The sequence below is a fragment of the Taudactylus pleione genome, unplaced genomic scaffold (assembly GCF_031769625.1).
Source record: "Taudactylus pleione unplaced genomic scaffold, aTauple2 ptg000352l, whole genome shotgun sequence".
Classification (NCBI taxonomy): Eukaryota; Metazoa; Chordata; class Amphibia; order Anura; family Myobatrachidae; genus Taudactylus; species Taudactylus pleione.
Window position 1 is genome coordinate 1,942,481 of NW_028284753.1, and position 20,188 is coordinate 1,962,668.

Here is a 20,188-nt window from a genome sequence, read left to right on the forward strand (position 1 = left end):
CCACATTCTAATCAGCCTAATCAGCCTACAATGTACTGTAATTTGGAGATTAAAAGTACAGCAGATGTGCTCCTTCACAGTTTCTTCTCTATTGTGTATTTTTTTTGTTTGAGCATTTACTTGGTTTCCATTCATTAACTCAGCAAAATATTTAAATTGTTTTTCCTAGTTTTGAGGGTTAACATTATTGGTTTAATGAATTAATGAACTAATTATGCTACAGAAATGTAATAATGACAATAGGGATGGTGAATATTCTGGATTGTACACAGAAAAATTCAGAAAAATCATTTTGTAACCCACAAAAGCACCAAATAAAGCTTTTATTTATTAGGCAATGGGCTCATATTATATCCCACTATATTTTATGTTGAAACAAGTAATAAGGGCCTTGTTCTAACAATATGGGGACTACATAAAATCCAAGTTGTATATGTACTTATAAACATATACTATATAGTACTATAGTATACAGTGGTGGCGGGAGGGCACATTTCAAACACAATAATTTAAATAACAATGTATTGTAAAGTGTAAAATTGTGTTAAAAACAGCAATATTGGTATGCAAAATGTGGGGTAATTGTTTTGATGTATGTACTAAAAGAAGATTGTTAAATAGATGGACATTCTATTAAGCTTTTCATTTACATTTTGAAATATAAATTAAGTAGGTGTATATATTAAGTAGGTCTATTTCAATTTCAAAGTGATAGTCACAATTAATATAGCATTATTGTAGGTTGGTATTTATGAAGCCAAACACTTTCACAAATTTGGTGGGACAGTCCAGAGTTGAGGGGACTGTCTCACGATACTGTGGTTGGCATTTTCATCCCAACTCGCAGAAAGGTGCCTCAAAAATGTGCAGCAATTTAAGTGTGTTTTAATAGTAGAGGCAGGTTGGATAGATTTAGCACTACAGAAGTTCTTTGGATGACCACCAAGGGAGTGATTACACCCATAGAGCTGTTACAGAGCTGCTCTGAGCATCCTTAGTGCGCTCTAGGCAGTGCTCTACTTCCTGGTGTTGGTGGCAGCACCCCTCTCACCATGGTGTAGTGATGCCACATGTTTGGGGTGGATGCAGGGCTGGCACAGTGTGGAGAATCGCCCTGTTATGGAGCTAGGTGGAGATGATGGCATCAGGGGTGTATTAAGAGGAGAGGGCCCATGTGCAGTCTCCGTCGAAATCCCCTCCTCTTTAAGCGGTGGCGCAAATGGGTAGACTCTGGTGCTGTGCCAGAGTTTAATGCCAGTGCACAGGTCTCTGGGAAAATTTAATGACGGACATTTTCCTAGCGATTTTTCTACTATGTTTAGACAAATCATCAAGAAAATGGCCACTATGCCATTTTCCTGGTGATTTGTGCAGTACTGCCAAAGCAGGGCTACAGAGAGGTAAGTATTGAAGAACATAGCTACAGGGTGTGAGGTGTGCCCCCCTGGACTCAGGGGCTCATATGCACTGCACTACCTGCACTCATTATAGGTACACCATTGAATGGAATATTTACTAGCAATTTAAAAATGTTATAAATAATTAAACTGTGCTCATAACTTTAAAATTAGGATGTTTTTGTTGGGTTTTTATAAGTCTTAAAGTAAGTTTGAGGCCATTGACACTATTTTTTTCCCTCCCTGCTGGACTCGCTTTTTTCCTCTATCCTTTCTCTCTCCTGCCCTAAACAAGCCACTTTCCTGTACAATGCCTCCCTTACTTCTGCTCTTGACTCTCGTGCTCCAGCAATGACTACTCACTCTTGCAGATCCTCACAACAACCCTGGCATTCCAAATGCACCAGATATCTGCAACAGTGTTCACGAATTGCGAAGCGTCAGTGGAGGAAAACATGCTCTAAGGCAGACTTACTCCATTTCAAATGTATTTTCTCATCTTACAGTGCTGCCCTGTCCCTCTCCAAACAATCATATTTCAAGAACCTCATCTCCTCCCAGTCCTCAATCCCCCAGTGTCTCTTTGCCACTTTCAACTCCCTCCTCTGTCCTCCCCCTCCTCGCTCTCTGCCCTTGACTTTGCCACTACTTTACATCTAAAATTGACTCCATACGTTAGAACATCATATCCCATCTGACCTTCAGCACTCCTGCTGCTCCTTACCCTGACTACCCCGCCCCATCTGTCTCACCAACTCTGACATCCTTCTCCCCTGTTTCTGGAAAGGAATTCATGGCCTTCATCGAGTCCTTCCATCCTTCCACATCCACCCTTTACCCTATCCCTTCCCGTCTCCTCTGTTACCTGTCTCCTTCTGCCTGTTTCTATCTTGCCCACCTCCTCAATCTCTCCCTATCATCCCTTCTGCATTCAAACATTCCTTGTCTCCCCCATTCTTAAAAAAAACAACCCTTGATCCTAACATACTCTCCAACTAGCGACCCATCTCTCTCCTCCCTTTTGCTTCCAAACTCCTTGAGCATATTGTTTACAACCGCCTTACCACCTTAATTTTCCCCCACTCCCTCCTTGACCCTTTTCAGTCTGGCTTCCATTCTCTCCACTCCACTAAAACTGCCCTCACAAAAGTCAGCAATTACCTCCTTGTTGCCAAATCCAAGGGCCACTACTCTCTGCTCATTCTCCTTGACCTCTCTACTGCATTTGACACTGTAGACCACCCTCTTCTCCTGCAAATCCTTCACTCTCTTGGTCTATGTGGAACTGCCCTCTCCTGGCTGTCCTCCTACCTCTCTGATCATTCCTTCTCTTTCTCCTCTCATGACTCCTCTTCCCCCCCACTAGGAGTTCCCCAAGGTTCTGTTCTTGGATCTCTCTTATTCTCACTATATACATCCTCTTTAGGTGAACTCATCAACTCTTTTGACCTCCAATATCATCTCTATGCTGATGATACTCAAATCCACCTTTCCACCCCTGACCTCTCCCTCTCTCTTCTCGTCCATATCCCCTCTCTCCTCATCCATATATTTAACTGTCTCTCTGCTATCTCTTCCAGCACTTTCTTAAACTTAACATTTCTAAGACTGTGCTGATCATCTTTCCACCTTGTTTTATTACCTCATTTCCCACAATTTAATTTTTTATTGTTGGCACAACTATCTCCTCTAGCCCCAAAGTGTGCTGTCTTGGAGTTATCCTAGACTCCTCCCTCTCCTTCAAACCACACATTCAGCTCCTCTCGCAGTCCTGCCATTTCCATCTCAAAAATATTTCCAGGATTAGACCCTTCCTCACCCTGGATGCTACTAAAACCTTCATCCACTCGCTGGTCATCTACATATTGGACTACTGTAAACTTCTCCTAGCTGACCTCTCAGGCTCCTTATCGGTCCACAATGCAGCTGCTTGGCTCATCTTCCTTTCCAAATGTTCTACATCTGCCTCCCCTCTCCTGCAAGCCCTACACTTGATCCCCTTCAGATGCAATTTCAAGGTTCGTTCACTTGCCTACAAAGCCCTCTCCCAATCCTCTCCCACTTACATCTCTGACCTCATCTCCCTTCACACTCCCGCCCATTCAATTCGCTCAACAAAAGGACACCATCTTTCCTGCCAACTCATAACTTCCTCCCACTCCCGCCTCCAAGATTTTGCCCATGCTACTCCCTACCTTTGTAACTCTCTTCCTCTCCCTTTCAGACTCTCCACCTCTCAATAGATCTTCAAACAGGCTCTCAAGACTCCCTACTTCATCAATGCCTTCCAGCTCTCATCCTAACCCACTTCATTTTCTCTTTTCTCCCTATCTACCCTTTCTGTGTCATGCCTGTCTTTCTTGACTGCCCTTTAGAAAGTAGGCTCTAATGAGCAGGGACCTCTTCCTTCATGTGCTTCTCCTTACACTTTCTTCTACTCCTTACTCTCCACAAGGGCACCTAACACTAGACTGCTAACTCCCTGCTGCTTATTGTGAGTGTTTTAATCGCTATTGCAGCAATGTATATAAATCATGTCCTTGTCCTGCACTGTAATGTGCTGTAAGTTACTCGTTTCTTGTTCACTTATTAGTTTATGTACTATATAAGGCACTGTGGAAAATTTGTGGCACCATATAAATAAAGGATAATAATAATAATAATAATTTGAAACACGACAGCAGTCTAAATATGGGAGCAAATGGAGCAGTTTAACACAAAAGAATGGAGCTGAGCTAAATTAAGTGCAGATCTATAACCTGCATATAACCAAAGGGAAACATTCTATTCAGCATCATTCACTTCATAATGAAGAGATTATTTAATTCATGATTTAAAGGTGCCCACCTTGGACTAAGGGCCTGATTCAGAGATGGACACAATATAGATGTTTACACAGTTGATTGATTATCGGTGTCCTGCTCAAGCGTTTGAGACGCACGACACATGCGTCAAGTTTCAATACGGATGTTTCTTGCAGAGATTTAGAGCTCGCACAGGACAGAGAGAAAAAGCAATACCATCCCTATATTGTCCATATGACTGAAGTAGGGATAATGAGGGTGATTTAGAGGCCAACTAAGTCAGGTCTTGGCACAAATGTGCGTAAATTAGAAAGGTGCTCCCCAGAGTCAGAAAATTGCAAATTTTAAAGGAGGAGAAATAGGAGACTCTTTGCTGGGGACACTCTTATCATATATGTCAGATTCTAAAGTACTTCAAAATTAACTTTTTATAGTGTCACAAAATGCATTAAATACAACAAACAACACTGGTAGACACTGTCATAAACTTAATACAAGTGGGAGAGTCCCTGTTTTCTAAGGATATGACAGTGTTAATAAAAAAATTTCAATTTAGTCACAGCAAATTCTTTTGACTTGAGCAAGCACAAGCCCATATAGAGAGATAGAAATAGAGTGAACCTTTCCAGGATAATATTTCCGAATCTCTACCTCTTTTGGTCTGGTTACACTTAACGCTAGAGTTTGGCACAATAATGCGCCTCTAGTAATGGACCAATGAGGTCCAGCCTGAGTCCAAAATAGGTTAGTACCGCTTAGTATATACACATTTATATATTTCAGAAACATTGTACTGTATATATGAGACATGTTGCCAGGAAAATTTTCGCAGCACTGTATTACTGTTTTTAATTATAATACCTGAACTTCACACAGTATCACACCTCAGGTTGGTAAAGAAAGGGTCCAGCCTGTATTCAGATTTTATAAATGTAACTTTTTTGGACAACAGACAGAAATCTTTATTTACATACAATATGACTAACTTCAGTCTCAAAATTGAGCTCTATACCTGGAGAAAACTAATGGGAGATTTGAATGATATCTTCCCTAGTGAAGTGTCAAGTGCGGAACCCAATTCAAACTGGGATAATGACTTCAATAAACTCAGGGGCATGTGGGTTGGGATCTAACCACATTGCAAAATGATCAAAAACATAAAATCTGCCCTAGAGGCTTGAGACCAAATGTTTTTCCTGCCTTCCCCCTCTTCTCCGAATCTCTCAAAATGAATTGTATTCAACCTTACTGAAGTGCTCACAAGAACTCATTAATATAATCCTAAAACACAAAAACTTAGTACTAGAAGAATGTGAGAAAGAAATTGAAACCCTTTGAAAGCACCTTGAGCAATGGGAAACCGATACACATTTCCAAAGGGCTTTTGAACAAAACAAGAAGGACCTAGAGAATTATGAAACAAATCATAATTGAAAGGAAAAGTAACACATTTTCCCACTATAAAAGAGACTTCCTTACGGGACATATCTTCCGCTGGAGACTACCTAATAGAATATATCCTAATAAAGAACAAGGAGGAAACTACACTTCCTCAGAATTCGAATCCTCGGGGGATGAAAGTAATACATCAAGTACCATTAATCCTTCCAACTCATTAGCACCCTTTTTTTAGGCAACACAAGGGCAGGTCGAGGGAATTACAGAAGCACCAGATGTGGACTAGGAGGTCAGTCAAGAAGAGGAAGGTCAAAATGGGACAATCTGTCACCCAACAGATACAGCACTCAAAATCAGCAGTAGAAATAACTGATAATCTAAAAATCATCATTCTATCAGACCACACTCTCACAACAGTAGAAATGGATGTCCTCAGTCAAGGCCTATTTTTCTCACCAACATCCAGTTTTATCTACTTCCAATGGGAGAAAGACCTTAAACTATTCGGTTGCAAGTTACTACTCAGGAAGTACTTTGCATCCAAACAAGACAATACCATCAGCACATGACAAAAAACTTTGCCTGAATTAGAAGCATCTGCTCTAATAGCACTTGAGGAACTCCAGGACAAGGTGGATCTAACACTATCTACACAATGTCAAAAACCACAATGCAAAAACAAATCCTCATTTTTCCTGCTTGTTACAATATGCCCAGAAATCAGACTGTTTACTAGTCTAATTTCACATGACCTGGATAAATTACATCATAAAAGAGGTCTGCACATAAAATCGGACAATCTTAATAGAGATGAGAGGGAAGCCTTGAAAAACATCAAGGGATGGCAGGATGTTGTAATAAAGCCCTCGGATAAAGAGGGCAACATTGTAATATGGCCCAAAAATTAGTACACAAGTGAAGCTTACAGACAACTCTTGGATGAGAAATGTTACCAACAAATATCATTGAACCCTACTAATGTCTTAAAAAATCTATATAAGAACATGATCAACAGGGCTTTTGATAATGGTGTCATCACTAAATCAGAACATACTTACTTGTGTGTAGAGCATCCCAAAGAGGCCACTTTCTATTTACTACCTAAAGTTCTTAAAAACTGCGAGATACCCCCCGGAATACCAATAGTATCAGGCATTGGGAGTCTTTCGGAGAAAGCAAGCATTTTTAGAGACCTGAACCTTTGACATTTTGTATTACAACTTCCCTCATACACCAAAGATACCTCTGATGTACTCAGGAACTTACATTACATAAAACTTGAGGAAGGGAAACTCTTGGTCAGCCTAGATGTGGAGGCCCTCTATATGAGCCAGAATATGGAAGACCACAATGAGTTCCAGGAGTTCTTGATGGAATTATTGTATTTCATACTTCACTATAACTATTTCATCTTTGACGATACATTTTTTCTGCCGACTAGGGACACTGCAATGGGTGCGGATTGTGCACCTACATATGCGAACCTCTATTTAGGTTGGTGGGAGCGGGAACACATGTTCCATGACAACAATGATTAATACACCCACCATATTATAGCCTGGCATTGTTATATAGATTATATTTTGGTTATATGGAATGGTGATGTAAAATTGCTCCTTGAATTAATTCAAATCCTCAATAACAACACCTTTAAATTAAGACTGACTCATGAAATCAGTGACACCATGATATCTTTCCTTGACCTCAAAATTTACAAAAAGCCCTCAGGCATGTTGGAAACTGAATTATACAGAAAGAGTACTGCCACCAATAGCGTACTTCATCAAACCAGCTCTCACTTTTCACCTACAGTGGAAAACATCTCCAAAAGGGAATTCCTTTGTCTTCACAGAAACTGTTCTGATTCTGTTGTTTTTAAACAACAGACTGAGGTCTTATCATCTAGACTCAGCGAGAGAGAATACAGTAACAAATATATTAAAAGATATCTAACATCTACAATGAAGACCGACAGAGAATCCCTTATTTTTGGACCAAACACAAGAACTAAGACAGAAGAAACTGATGTTACTAGATTCGTGGGGGATTACTGCCAGGAATGGAGAGATATAAGGAACATCATCCAAAAACACTGCCACATTCTCTGGATGAGGACCTTTCCCCAACTCTTAGTGATCAGGTATCCATGAGTTGGAAGTGGACCCCCAACCTACATGACTGTCTCACTCAGAGCCATTACATAAGATCCAATCCCCAACCTCCACCTATTAAAGGTTCCTGTCCCTGCGGATCATGTAAAGCATGTCAATATACGACCAAGAAGAAGGAAGTTATTGACAAATATGGCAGCACAATGCCAATCCGGAACTACATAAATTGCAGAAGAAAGGGAGTAGTGTACTGCATTACATGTGAATGCGGCACTAGGTATGTAGGCATGACCACGAGGCTGCTCAAAGAGAGAATCTTGGAACATATAAGTACTATAAGGAACACATCCTCAGACTTAAGCAGGATGAAACAACTAACGTCTGTGGCAAGACATTTGCACTATAAACATAGGGGAGATTTGAAGAACTTTAAAGCTTTTGGATTAGAAGAAATCAGACTAGGTATATGGGGCAGTGACCTTACTAAGGAACTACTAAAATGAAAAAGCTTCTGGACCTTTAGATTGGGGCACCTTACACCTGGTGGCCTGAATGAATTCATAAGTTTCAGTCCATTTCTCTGAACCCCAATACCGTATATTTCACCTTCCTCTTCTCTCCTCTTTAATCCTGCCATTGGTTCCACCTTCTCCCTTAGACTTCCCTTGATTAACCTATCTTCCTATGCCTTATATTCTACTTATATCATAGTAATTGTTACCTTGCCTCCAGGTTGTTATAAACCCATACCACTAACTTACCTTATATACGTGTCATTTTAGACTCCAATTTTTGAAGTCTATTATATTTATTAGGGTATGGAAATATTCTAGTCATCAAACCTATATCTCTTCATAGCAGACATATCCTCCTGTAATCCAGTATTTATTTTTATTTTATTTGTAAGCAATCCTTTTATATCAGCCCTTCTACCTATATCACTGGAATCTTTCTTACTATTGTTTAACCCCTGATATACCGGCTATTTTCATTAATACCACAGGAACACATAAATATCATATCTTGGGAATACAGAGATATTATATGAAATCAATGGAACTGGTATTCCTTGGTATGAATAGCTTCTTATAAGAATTTATTCAATTATCTTGTTTCTTTTTTCTATACAAACGTTACTATTATACATCCATTTTGAATGGATCAGCAATAAATTACATTATATATTCTCTCTGGACACTATTGATATACTTGTATTATGTTACTACCTAGGGTGTGCAACATTGACACTTAGAAGTGTCTAACAAGCTTCATTGATTCAGCGCCTCAATTAGGTGTAACCCTTTTGGGGTATAATAAATACCCAGTCCTCTGTGTGATACATCACTAATGTGAACAAGCCTTTTCCTACTGGCAAAACGTACATCATCTTTGGTCATGTGATACTGCAGGCCGGGCACCATCCCGTGTGACTGTGTGGACGGTTTCTCCCCACAGTCCTCTGCTGCCCGAACACATGCCCGCACTGCAGCTGCCCACCCTCCATTAGCCGCACAACCGCCGTGTCCTAAGTACAGTAACTGGGCAACATGAGCCTAACTACACAAAGGAGCCACTTGTACTGCCAGCACTGCGAGCTGCCCATTACGCTCCTACAGCGGGTCACTCAACATGATCTTTCTTTGAGAGGAACCACTCCTCCACACCATCTACCTCAGGTAAGCCTCCTGCACTCTCTCATGAGCCAACCGACCGTGCCTCTCCTGCAACGTCCACGATATCAGGATAGACACGGTTAGCCCTGGCTGACAGCCGAAGTGTTTCTTTCCCTACCTTCCCACTAGCAGTTAACTCCACTCTCTCATCCCTTGTCCTCTGTTTTTCACAAGACAAGTAGACAGCAGAAGGGGGGGAGACTATATCTGGGCCCCTGTCATGCTTCTTTTACAATTTTCTCTTAACATCTCCCACACATAGGGATATACTGTAGAAACTACTAACATTGTTTCTTTTAGGTGACACTGTGGAACTTCCTATAATATTATTCTGGAAGAATTGATACTATACTTTAAAAATAATCATTTGCCTCCAGGAGGTTTATCTGTTTGTTACTGCCCAGAGATCTGTGTTTATTTTATTTGCAACACAAATGGGCACAATGCAACACTCATTTTAAATAATACTATGAGCACGCTCGGAATGAGATGCTAATTATGTACATCTGACACTTTGTTTCACCAAACCGTCTGCTACCAGAAGTTTCTTTTTATGTGATATATGTAATTTCCTACTGGCTTGCATTCATTTAGCAGCATCTTTTTTCACTATACAATATGAACTTAAAGTGTAGAGATCCATCTTGCTGGTTCTTCACAGGTATTCTGTTTTGTGGTGTTAAAGGGGATGCAGTTTATAGACTGGCGGAGTAAATGCCACTGGTCTATATCCCAACAACAGAAAAAACTGCTCCAGCGCTGTATGCACTATGGGTTGCTTATTAATTATCTCACAGCTGCAGAATCCCTCTGTGAGTTTGTGCTACTACACAGAAATAAAAAATACCTATACTGAACAATACATATGGATTCTGCGCTTCTACATAAAGTTTGTGTTTGAGTTTGTGTTATTCACACCTAAGGGAGGGTTAGGGTTAGGGGGTGATGAGGGGAGGGTTACGGTACTTACCAGCCGGCATCAGGATCTCCTGCTGTCAGGCTTCTCGTGACGGGATTTGAACCAGCGGGGTTTAGCCGCCGGTATTACATACTGATTCCGTTTTGAGTTGTGTATCGAAAATTGCACTAGGTATTTCTGAACACAGGCTGGACCCTTTCTTTACCAACCTGAGGTGTGATACTGTGTGAATCTCAGGTATTATAACTAAAAACAGTAATACAGTGCTGCAAATATTGTCCTGGCAACATGTCTCATATATACAATGTTTTTGAAATATTTAAATGTGTATATACTAAGCGGTACTAACCTACTTTGGACTCATTGGTCCATTACTAAAAGATGTGCAAAATTGTGCAGACGTCTTGTGTTAAATGTAACCAAACCTAAAGAGGTAGAGCTCCAGAAATATTATCCTTGAGAGATTCACTCTATTTCTTCCTCTCTATGGGCTCTATTTATTAACATTATTTTTACTAAAATAAAGTAAAAAGGGTGTTTTCACACCCTTTTCACATTATTTTAGTATCACCTATAGTTATTACTGGGAAATTGCAGTAGAATTAGTAAAATTTCACTCCAACCCCTAAGTATCACTTGTTTTTAGTAATCAGATCGCATTTCCCATAATTGCAATGTGAAATGTGATCGGACCAAAGTTACTAAAAATAAATTGTAAAAAACTATCGGGGAAAGCCCTGTGATAATAAGCCACCTGGAGGTGGCGTTATCCAGGGTCCCCCCCGGTTACCGGACACCTGCTCTGCTCTAAAAGGCAGAGCAGAGCCGGGAGACGGACCCAGTGATCGGCTGTGTGGTCTAAACAGGCCGCAAGCTGATACACTGCAAAAAATAAAAATAGTCAAAAAAAATTTCACTAACCTGACTCCAGGGACCGGTGGTCGGGGCTCCGGTAATGACTCCCCTCCGGTCAGCTGGTCTCCCATGCTGCACTGCAGCCCGGTTATCAGGTGATCGGGTCCCAGTGCAGTATGGGATATCAGCTAACCGGAGGCATGGAAGACATCACCGGAACACCGATGACTGCAGGTAAGTGCTATTAAGGAAGGAGGGGTCGCAGGGGGGGGGCTTAGTGTCAGGGGCAGAGCTTAGTGCCGGGGCGTAGCAGCGGTGGCCGGTCGGCGCATGCGCGGGGCACTAGTCACAGTATTTTTTTGCGAAAATATCGTGACTAGAGTGCGGAGGGGATTCGCACGGACAGAGCTTTCTAGCAAGCTCTGTCCCTGCAAGGGATTTGTAGTAAATCCCTGTGATATTGCCTGAATTCGCAATGCGAATTCAGTCAATAATATCACACTACAATCTGCATTACAAATGTGGATTGTAGTAAATAGAGCCCTTAATGGGCTGGTGCTTGCTCAAGTCAAAAGAATTTGCCGTGACTAAATTTCCATTTTTTATTAACACTGTCATAACATTAGAAAAAAGGGACTCTCCCACTTGGTATTAAATTTATGACAGTATATACTTATTAGTATATCTTTAGTGTTGTTTGTTGTATGTAATGCGTTTTGTGACACTGTTTTTATTAAAATAACAATAAAAGTTAAAAAGCCTGCTTTTTTTCCTCCTTTAAAAAGTGATTAACAAAGACCGATTGTGGGCGGCAACATGGCATGGCGTTCAAAATGCAGGTGTGTCTTGACCGTTTTCGAGGCGTGGCTCAGCTTATGATTGTGATCCTGTAGCAGTAAAAATGGTTCTGGTGTTTCAGCTGCCGCGGCCATTATGGGTTACTCAGAAGTCCGATATTTAACTGATCTGTGACTGATGCTAAGTCTTTTTATGCATTCGCTGGTGGGCGACTCGGTACAAATCCTGGCGGCTGTGACATTATGTATAAATCCGCAGCTGCGGTGGCATTAGCGTACATCTCTGAATCCATCCATAACAACAATAAACACTCTTCCTGACTTGGGACAGTGGGCCTGATTCAGACCCGGCCGCAAGCGCTGAGCGCACGCAACCAGGTGATGGGCCCACAGCGCATGTGCACGATGGAGCCGGCTCCGTCGTGCACATGCACGAGACCCGGTTAGTGACGGGCAATCCGTCGCTCCAGGTCTCGCACCAAAGGGGGCGAGCTGTCGATGTGGAGTGACAGCTCGCCCCCTTTGGTGGGCGGGCCGTGGGGGTGGCTGCCCAAACGGAGGCGTTCCCATGAGAACGCCTGCCGTTTGGGGGCAGCCCCACTGACATCACGAATGATGTCAGTGGAGAGATTCCGGCTCTGTTAGAAATCTCTCTGGGGCTTGCGGCCACGAGACCCTACCACACGGGTCTTGTCGCAAGCCCGAGGGTCGCGATGGTCTTGACCATCGCGACCATCATGATGGCCGCTCGCAATAGCTGTGGGTGGTTACCCACAGCTATGTGAGCGGCCAGGAGGCCGCACAAAATAAAAACAAAAACACCCTGATTCAGAGCGAGCGCTCTTTCAGAGCGTCCGGCTCTGAATCAGGGCCTGAGCACTCTCTTAATCAAAGGGTGGATTAAGCCTTGTTACACTGCACAATATGGAGAACCCTGGAGCTGAAGGATATAGTGGTACTTGGAAGTTCCTTAGCGGTTCTCACTATATTAAAAGAAAAGAACAAAACGACTGTTTCTTTGAAGCATTGGCTCAGTCCATGCATACTAACTTGTTCCACATGACAGAATGTGTGTGTAATTGGTGAATAGTGTTCTGCTACTGATATAAAGAGCACTAATGTTTGTGATTCAGCTTTGATCCAAATGACCTTTTTAGTATTATTTCATTGTTTAGATTATTAACATGAAATATATTGTTTTAAGCTGTTCCTTTGGTATTTTCATGCTGCCTTTCTGAACATGTTTTTCTTTTTTTGGATTATTTATTGCTATTCAGTGTTCGTTCATCTTTAAGAATGTTTGTTTTTTAAATAGTTGCTGTAGTTTTTATTTTTTTGCTGTTGTAATTTCTACATTAACAACAATGTCCCAAACCAGTTTTTTCTCCAGCACACCATGGATCTGAGGCAGGACTGGACGTACATAATAAGCCTTATATTTCAGGCCCTTGAATATGTGTTGGCTGATGGCGTGAACGTGTGCTCTTCAAGATTTTATGAACTGTGCAGAATTCAGGGCTAGCTGCAGCCATATCAGGAGCAGGTGCATCTTGTGCATTTATGGTATTGGTGATGCAGACTTTCCTGTCCAGGAGACACATAATCCTTCTAACAAAAAAAATAGAAAATGACTTCTGCATCTTCCTGTTTGTCATCTGCTACTTTCTGTTGTTCTGGATAATTCTGTGGAGCATGGAATCATGGACAAGTGAGTGGACTGGACTATAATGAACAGCATACCCAAAGCTCCAGACTGCATCCGCAGCCACCTGTATTTCTGCTTGGTTTATAAACTGAAGAACTGTTTAAGCTATTCCACGTGTGGACTAATCACCACCAGCACCATTTGCTGCGCAACTCACTTGACACCTTATACACCCAGGGCCCAGTGTATTGCCTTGCTTGGATGTATACATACAGTATAAAAACAATTGGCTTCAATCCATGGCACTCAAGCATCTGCAGTGCCTTTGGTATGTGACTACACTATTTAAATAGAAGAATCATACAAACTCTGCACTCACCTGCTTATATTCCAAACTGTAATATATTTAAAAATATATTTAAATTCAGGGAATGTTAGTTTCAAAATATTGCAATAATTTATCAAGCTAACCAACCATATCACAGTCTTCCCTTCTGGTCAGTCCCTACACTGACACTCAAAAATATGAGCATTGCTTTGCTTCATTTGGCTCCAGCTATCATATAGATTTTTAAATACAAATAATGCTTCTTCCATTGGTTCAGGTACTTGCTTAAAGACATACTGTACTTGCCAACTTTTGAAAAAGCTTTTCATGGAGATTGTGAAAGCAACACCTATGAGCGCGGTGGAAAAGTGGACGTGTACTGCTACATATGAGCGGCGTGCCATAAAATTGCCTTACATCCACATGTAAATGAGCCCCAAATCAGTTAGAAAGATATATTTGTTGATGAAAACACAGTGATACTTTTCAGAAAATGCATGTAACCATAGGGAACATTGTGCCTTCTAACCAATGCAGGGAAGTGATACTAATGATCCCATTTGAATGTATATATATATACACTACCATTCAAAAGTTTGGGGTCATTTAGAAATTTCGTTATTTTTGAAAGAAAAGCACTGTTTTTTTCAATGAATATAACATTAAATTAATCAGACATACACTCTATACATTGTTAATGTTGTAAATGACTATACTAGCTGCAAATGTCTGGTTTTTAAAGGAATATCTACATAGGTGTATAGAGGCCCATTTCCAGCAACCATCACTCCAGTGTTCTAATGGTACATTGTGTTTGCTAAGCACATTAGAGACTAATGGATGATTAGAAAACCCTTAAAAACCCTTGCGCAATTATGTTAGCACAGCTGAAAATGGGTTTGCTCATTAGAGAAGCTATAAAACTGGCCTTCCTTTGAGCTAGAATGGTATTTGGAGCATCACATTTGTGGGTTCGATTATACTCTCAAAATGGCCAGAAAAAGAGAACTTTCATGTGAAACTCGACAGTCTATTCTTGTTCTTAGAAATGAAGGCTATTCCATGGTCTTTTGACGCCTCTATGTCTGAGCGAGCGAATGAAATATGCGCTCGCTATTTTGTAAAGACGCCCCCTGGCCGCTCGCATCCTACGTCATCTCCGCTATTTATTAGATTAATCGAGTACATCGAAAGGTGTCTGAACTGCTCGCAGTGCTTGTGGTTGGATTTTCCTACCGCAATCATGCGAACAGTTCAGGCTAAGAGACACCCAAGTGACGTGGCCGATGACGCTGCTTTGTTAATTATGCACACCCTTAAAACGCCCGTTTTGACCGTTTGGCACGCCTGCGTTCGGATCTCCACTCCCCGTTTTCAAGCACCTTCCCCTGTTACCACCCACAAACGCCTCATCCTGTCACTCAAATTAGCAGGCACTCGCTATTTTGCGAACACACGATTTCCAACCGCAATGACTGGTTGGAGCATGCGCATTTTGACCCATATGCATGCGCAGATGTGCGAACATCGCTCGGAGTGAACGAGCGGCCGCTTACGAGCGGCTCTGAATCAGGACCTCACTACATTAACCAGGCCCAGAGGTGCAGTGCAGTGGCAGACATATAACTTGAGTGAGCAGAAGAGGTTTACCCAGGGGTCGCCAACAACGCTGATCATAGGCAAAGATCATGGCAGTGTGAGACCAGCTAGGAGTCATCAGTAGCCAGCCCAGTGTAACAGTACCCACATCCAACGAGCACTCCAGAGGCAAGCAGCAGCAGACAAATGGGTAGCAGAGGACCTGGCACCAGATCTCATCTAAGTTGGCGACTGCCTCGCCAAAAAATGGAGGAGAAGGACGATAAGGTGGACCTTTCAGGATCCAGAGTACATCTGGAGGGAGCTCAAGTAGTTGTTAAGACACCTTAGGAATGTCAGGCAGGAAACTGGTGGAGACACACAGTGCACAGCCAGAATCCGGTAATAGCAGCAGTCAGGAATATTAAGCCAAGCCACGCCGCCACCTTTAAGATTTACTCATATATTATAAATAAAGAATGCAATTAAAAATAGGCAAACAGAGCAAAGAAGGGGAGAGATGGCTAAAAGGGGGTTTACCATTCATAACAAACAGGTGATAAGGATGATCATTTTCAAATGTAGGTTGAAACACAGGGCCTCATTCAGACCCGGATGGTATCTGCAGTCTGTTCACAATTGCCGATGGTTGCTAATCTGCGCATGAGTATGCATTGCAGTGCGGATGCGCGAACTACACTGTGCGATCACAGATCCCTCGCTCGCCCAGCAAAACCAGCCCAGCAGAGTGAGTGACAGGAGAGGCCGTTTGTGGGTGGTGACAGGGGCAGTCCAGTAAAAACGGGGGATTGGAGATGCGAACGCTGGCGTGCCCAAGTGTTTCAATGCCGTTTTAGAGGAATGCATAATTAACAGGCAGCGTCATAGTACGCGTCACCAGCGATTTTTTTCCTCTGTTTTCCTCGCAATGTTTGCGGTAAAAAAAAGCTACCACAAGCACTGCGTTCACATCCGATAGTGGTCGATGTACCAATGTTTTCATAAACTTCCAGGAGATGACGTGGGGCAGTGGGCGTCTCTGCATACGCTAAGGGGAAGCTGCATACACAAAGCGAACGCTCGTACAGGTACGATGGGCAGTGGGCATCTCTGCATACGCTAAGGGGAAGCTGCACACACAAAGTGAACGCTCGTACAGGTACGATGGGCATGCTTATGCCTTGGCGAGCGATTACTCCCCACCGCGTCACTTTCAAATATTTGCTTACGCATCATGATGAGTCAAAATTATAAATAATTGACTGTAACAGAAAGCAGTTTGTTTGCTGAAGGGCTGGAGAGTGGTACAATAATGCATGTCTGTAGGCAACAGTGAAGCATGGTTGAGGTTCCTTACAAGTTTGGGGCTGCATTTTAGCAAACGGAGTTGGGGATTTGGACAGAATTAATGGTTTCCTCAATGCTGAAAACTACAGGCAGGTACTTATCGATCGTGTAATACCATCAGGGAGGCGTCTGATTAGCTTCAAGTTTATTCTGCAGCAGGACAATAACCCCAAACATACAGCCAATGGCATTAAGAACTATCTGTAGCATAAAGAATAATGAGGATTCCTGGAAGTGATTATATGTCCCCCACAGAGCCCTGATCACAACAACATTGAGTCTGTCTGGGATTACATGATGAGACAGAATGATTTGAGCAAGCCTACATCCACAGAAGATCTATGGTTAGTTCTCCAAGATGTTTGGAACAACCTCCCTCCTTCAAAAATCTAGAAGTGTACCTAGAAGAAGAATTGATGCTGTTTTAAAGGCAAAGGATGGTCACACCAAATATTGATTTGATTTAGATTTCTCATCTGTTCATAAACTTTGCATTTTGTTAATTGGTAAAAATAAACTATTAACACTAATCGTATAAATGAATTACCGCTGGACCTCTGTCCGGCAGTTCAAATCCCGACAGCGCCTGCCCTGCCGATCGTCCCTAGGTAAGTATTCACTAACCAAATCTACCCCCTAACCTAACCCTCCTTTAGGGTGCCTAACCCTAACCTTCCCCCTTGTGCCTAACCCTAATCCCCCCTCTAACTGCCTAAACCTAACCCCCCGTTCCCCACCGCCTAAACCTAAGTCCCCCGGGGGGGTGCCTAACCCTCACCTCCCCCTGGGGGTGCCTAACCCTAACCCTCCCTCCCACTAGCCTAAACCTAACCTCCCGAGTGGGTGCCTAACCCTAAGTCCCCCCCAGGAGCCCTATACCTAACCCTCCCCCCGCGGCTGTCTGCTGCGGCGCCAGCATCCGCTCGTTCGGGATGCCGGGTGCCATTCTCCCGATTTCAGTCAAATGACAGGCATCTAGATTTAGATGCCTGTCATTCGTCCCTAGGGATAACAATGTCTGGAAGCCGGCAGTTTGGCATTCCGTCCGCCGGCTTCCTGAACGTATACCATTTTTGAAAGCATTCTTACTTTGCAGCATTTTTTCCACACCTGCATAAAACTTTTGCACAGTACTGTGTGTATATATAACTATATATAATGGTATGGTATACTGGCCCTTCAAGCACTGAGCTGCCGGGCAAGAGATGCGCCGCCGCTGCCTTCTCCATATGCCAGGTGCCCGCTGCAATTTTGTTACCAGCTGGCACCAGGGGGCTCCCTCCCTGCAGCTGGAGGCTGGAGCTCACTCCTGATTTTGGGAGAGAAGAAATTACATCTCTCCCACAGTGCCAAGCACGAGGAGCTGTCGGATGGTGGAGGGTGCAGGAGCAGGGCTTCAGGTAAGTACTGTCTGTGTGTGTATGTCATTATGTGTAGGGGACACTATTATTGTGGGCAGTGGCGTAACTGTACATTTTTCTCTCCCCTGCTAAACAAGTTTAAGGCGCTCCCGCCCAAAAAACAAACATACCCAAAGACGACTTTTAAGGTGTGTGGTTTCATGATAAAGTAATGTCCCTTACACATTATGACACACTAAGTAATGCCCCTTATAACACATTATGCCACCCTGTAATGCCCTTATAACAAATTATGGCACACCTTAATGCCCCTTATGCCACACCAAAATTCCACTTACAACACATTATGCCACACAGTAATGCCCCTTACACATTATGCCACACAATAATGCCACGTATAACACATAATGACACACAGGAATGCCCTTATAACAAATTTATGCCATGCCATAATGCCCCTATAACACATTATGCCACACCATAATGCCCCTTATCATTATGCCCCTTATAACACATAACGCCACAGTAATGCCCTTTATAACACATTATTCCACACTAAGTAATACCCTAATAGCACATTGTGCCACACAGTAATGTCCCTTACACATTATGCCACACAGTAGTGCCCCTTATGCAATGCCCACTGTAGCAGTGCCCATTATGCAGGGGCCCCTGTAGCAGTGCCCCTTATGCAATGCCCCCTGTAGCAGTGCCCCTTCTGCAATGCCCCCTGTAGCAGTGCCCCTTATGCAGGGCCCCTGTAGAGGTGCCCATTATGCAGGGCCCCCTGTATCAGTGCCCCTTATGCAATGTCCCCTGTAGCAGTGCCCCTTATGCAATGCCACCTGTAGTAGTGCCCCTATGTAGTGCCCCTGTAATTCAGTGCCCCTTATAGTTGTGCCCCTATGCAGTGCCCCCTGTAGTTGTGCCCATATGCAGTGACCCCTGTAGCTGTGCCCATATGCTGTGCCCCCTGTAGTTGAGCCCATATGCCATGCCCCCTGTAGTTGTGCCCCTTAAAGCAGTGCCCCTTGAAGTAGTGCCCTCCCATACTTACCTGATCCCAGTACTTACCTGACTCCACGCGGCCATCTTCTGGGATGTTCCTCCCAGTGCCGTGCTGACTGGATCTAACTTGAGCTAGTGGACACGGGTGCGCTGGCTCCTCACGTCGTGGGCGACGTCATGACGTCACACGTGCACTGCATCACTGGGAACGCTGGCCTCTAAAGCGATCAGAGGCTTCCTTGCCTCTGATCACTTAAGAGGGCAGCGTTCACAGTTGCAGTGACAAATCAAGGGCCCCTGGCACCCCAAGCCCCCACGGGGGCCGTAGTTACGCCACTGATTGTGGGCATTGTATAGGGGGCACCAGGGCCGGACTGCCCATCTGGCAGTTCTGGCAAATGGCAGAAGGGCCGATGGGCTGGTCCGGCCAGTGACGCCGAGGGATGGGCAGGGGACCCGTGGAGCAGCCTCCCACTACTCGGTTTTTGGCTCTGTCAGTGTTGCTCTGCAGATGGAGGGATGGTAAGTGCTGATTCATCAGTGTGTGTGGCTGAGGTGCTTGAGTCTGTAACTAGAGATGAGGGAGTATGGTCTGGGGGGGAAAGGCTGTTTCCATATGTGTTAGGAGGGATATACTAACACACAAAACATTGAAAGTTTTACTTATGCCAGGCGAGCACATTTGATTCGGTTGGCTGTATTTCCCCTTTTTGCTAGGTACCTGGAAGTGACGTGAGTGAGGGCGGAAGTGCAGCTCATACCCACGAAGGCCAGCTAAACAAGTAAGTTGTCCCCACTTAAAAAAAAACTCGTCCCCTCGCGGGCTCGTTGCGCTCGCCATGCTTCAGCCCGCGGTGGCTTGCTACAATCACCACATGGTTATATTCCCCCTCTATGCCCACTTGAATGGTAGGGAATGACACTGGACACTGGCTGATGACCATCAGGGTCCTCTCTGTGAAGGGGA